Genomic DNA, 4,181 nt, shown 5'->3' on the forward strand with positions numbered 1-4,181 from the left:
AGTAAAAAGCAAAACTCACGAGATCAAGCTTTATTATTTTGCTGATTGCTGAGAATATTTATATTAATTAGTTAATTTATCTTATTTTCTAATGATTGATTGACTCTTTCTGTATTTCTCATCATATTCTTTGGGAGCTTAAATTTCAACTCGGTGGCCCCCGTGGTGGGCTTGTTCCATATGACTAGGGTTCATCTGAATAATAATTACAAAAAATAATCAACCCAATTGTAGGGGAAGACGGTCAGGTACTTGGAGGTCGTCATCCAGCAACTGATCACCACAACGACAGTAATCAACAGCCATGAGATTGGAGCTAACAGAGGCAAAAAGGAAGAAATGGACAAGAGAAGAAAATAAGGAAATATGGAGATGCTACATCAGAAGCAACCCGACGGAAGAGAGGATATAGAAGAAGATTGGTCAACATCTGGAATGAGAGGAATAAACACACCCCCAAAACAGAGCAGAGGCTGGCAGACCAAGTAAGGAACATAAAGAAAAAGAACTGGCTCTCCCCAACAGAAAGAGAAGAACTGGAAAGGGAAATCACACGACAACGAATTACACGAAGACGAACTGAGAGACGATGCCACAGAAGACGACAGGGAGGATGAGGTATCAAACAACGACACACGAAGAAACACCGACGAAGTAACAGGGAGGACGGAATGGGTAGAAAAGATTAGACAATGGATGGAGCCAGATACAGAGAGAACAAAGATCCCCTCCATGAAAGCCTACAACACCAAGAAATTAAGGGAGAAAACAAGTGAGGTCAATGAAATAATGGGCCTAATACACACCACCAGTATCACAGAAACAAATAACTTGACATATGCAGGAGCAAGATTAGTAGCAGAACTGATGGGGATTCGAACAACAACACCACCGTCACAACCAACCCAACAGAAACCAAAACAGCAACCTCCTTGGAAAAGGCGCCTGGAAAAGCAAATCATGGTGATGAGATCTGACTTGAGTAAACTGAAAGAGATGGCAGAAAAAAGGCTAAGAAGCAAGAAAACAAGGGAGGAACTCAACGAGAAATACAAAGTACAAGAGAGGGGACTAAACAACACAATAGAAGATGTAAAACAGAGGCTTAAGGTCAAAGCACATAAGATCCAACGGTACATAAACAGGAATAAGGGGTACCAACAGAACAAACTATTCGGCACCAACCAGAAAAAGACTATACAGCCAACTAAGAGGGGAAGACAACCACCCAGAAATTCCTGAAGCCGAACCAAGTAAGAGACTCTGGGAAAACATATGGAGCAATCCGGTATCACACAACAAACATGCAACATGGCTCCAGGAAGTCAAGAAGAAGAAACAGGAGAATAAAACAAAGATTCACAGAGATCACGACAGACACAGTCAGACACCAACTAAAGAAAATAAAATGCCAAACTGGAAAGCCCCAGGTCCAGATGAAGTCCCTACAAGGCCCTACACCCACGAATAGCAGAACAACTCCAGCATTGTATCTCAAATCACCAAGCACCCAAATGGATTGACCACAGGAAGAACATCCTTAGTACAAAAAGACAAGAGTAAGGGAAATATAGCCAGTAACTACAGGCCTATCACCTGCCTACAATAATGTGGAAGTTACTAACAGGTATCATCAGTGAAAGGCTATACAACTACCTAAAGGAGACAAACACCATCCCCCACCAACAGAAAGGCTGCAGAAGGAAGTGTAGGGGCACAAAAGACCAGCTCCTGATAGACAAAATGGTAATGAAGAAACAGTAGGAGAAGGAAAACCAACCTAAGCATGGCATGGATAGACTATAAGAAAGCCTTCGACATGATACCACACACATGGCTAATAGAATGCCTGAAAATATATGGGGCAGAGGAAAATACCATCAGCTTCCTCAAAAATACAATGCGCAACTGGAATACAATACTTACAAGCTCTGGAATAAGACTAGCAGAGGTTAATATCAGGAGAGGGATCTTCCAGGAAATCCAGGGCGACTCACTGTCCCCACTACTCTTCGTAGTAGCAATGATTCCCATGACAAAGTTTCTACAGAAGATGGATGCCGGGTACCAACTCAAGAAAAGAGGCAACAAAATCAACCATCTGATGTTCATGGACGACATCAAGCTGTATGGTAAGAGCATCAAGGAAATAGATACCCTAATCCAGACTGTAAGGATTGTATCTGGGGACATCAGGATGGAGTTTGGAATAGAAAAATGCGCCTTAGTCAACATACAAAAAGGCAAAGTAACGAGAACTGAAGGGATAAAGCTACCAGATGGGAGCAAACATCGAACACATAAATGAGACAGGATATAAATACCTGGAATAATGGAAGGAGGAGATATAAAACACCAAGAGATGAAGGACACGATCGGATCAGGAAAGAATATATGCAGAGACTCAAGGCGATACTCAAGTCAAAACTCAACGCGGAAATATGATAAAAGCCATAAACACATGGGCAGTGCCAGTAATCAGATACAGCACAGGAATAGTGGAATGGACGAAGGCAGAACTCCGCAGCATAGATCAGAAAACCAGGAAACAAATGGACAATACACAAAGCACTACACCCAAGAGCAAATACGGACAGGACTAATACATAACACGAAAGGAAGGAGGGAGAGGACTACTAAGTATAGAGGACTGCGTCAACATCGAAAACAGAGCACTGGGGCAATACCTGAAAAACCAGTGAAGACGAGTGGCTAAAGAGTGCATGGGAAGAAGGACTAATAAAAGTTGACGAAGACCCACAAATATACAGAGACCGGAGAAAGAAAGACAGAAAGAACAGAGGACTGGCACAACAAACCAATGCACGGACAATACATGAGACAGACAAATAAAGAACTAGCCAGCGATGACAATTGGCAATGGTACAGAGGGGAGAGCTAAAGAAGGAAACTGAAGGAATGATAACAGCGGCACAAGATCAGGCCCTAAGAACCAGATATGTTCAAAGTACGATAGACGGAAATAACATCTCTCCCATATGTAGGAAGTGCAATACGAAAAATGAAACCATAAACCACATAGCAAGTGAATGCCCGGCACTTGCACAGAACCAGTACAAAAAGAGGCATGATTCAGTGGCAAAAGCCCTCCACTGGAGCCTGTTGCAAGAAACATCAGCTACCTTGCAGTAAATAAGTGGTACGAGCACCAACCTGAAGGAGTGATAGAAAACGATCAGGCAAAGATCCTCTGGGACTATGGTATCAGAAACAGATAGGGTGCTACGTGCAAACAGACCAGACGTGACGTTGATTGACAAAGTCAGAAGAAAGTTATCACTCATTGATGTCGCAATACCATGGGACACCAGAGTTGAAGAGAAAGAGAGGGCAAAAAATGGACAAGTATCAAGATCTGAAAATAGAAATAAGAGGATATGGGATATGCCAGTGGAAATCGTACCCATAATCATAGGAGCACTAGGCACGATCCCAAGATCCCTGAAAAGGAATCTAGAAAAAACTAGAGGCTGAAGTAGCTCCAGGACTCATGCAAGAAAGTGATATCCTAGAAACGGCACACATAGTAAGAAAAGTGATGGACTCCTAAGGAGGCAGGATGCAACCCGGAACCCCACACTATAAATACCACCCAGTCGAATTGGAGGACTGTGATAGAGCAAAAAAAAAAAAAAAAAAAAAAAAACAAAAAAAAAAAAAAAAAAAAAAAAAAAAAAATAATAAATAATAATAATAATAATAATAATGGGAAAAAAAAATCCACAATAATATGTCGTTTGATTTTGTTTTAAAATACAATGCATTTTGTATTTTAAATAACAAATCAAACAGACATATTTTTGTGGATTTGCTTTTCTATTCTATCGACTCATGTGATTATGAGTTTTCTTTGAATAATAATAATAATAATAATAATAATAATAATAATAATAATAATAATAATAATAATAATAATAATAACAATAATAATAATTTACTGGAATTTTAGGGAAAGTTGTAACAGCCAGTATTCAACGTTTCCATGCTAAAATTATTGTATAGAATTTCAATGAAACCTTACAACGAAAGCAAATGCAATAATAATGATTTATTCATAAAAATAGAGATTATCCCGGGCTTTATATATCTCTCACTTTGCTATATAATTTTGTTACACGATTCTCAATTGAACCTTGCAATAGACATTCAATTCAAATATT

This window comes from Macrobrachium nipponense, chromosome 33, assembly GCF_015104395.2.
Source record: "Macrobrachium nipponense isolate FS-2020 chromosome 33, ASM1510439v2, whole genome shotgun sequence".
Lineage (NCBI taxonomy): Eukaryota > Metazoa > Arthropoda > Malacostraca > Decapoda > Palaemonidae > Macrobrachium > Macrobrachium nipponense.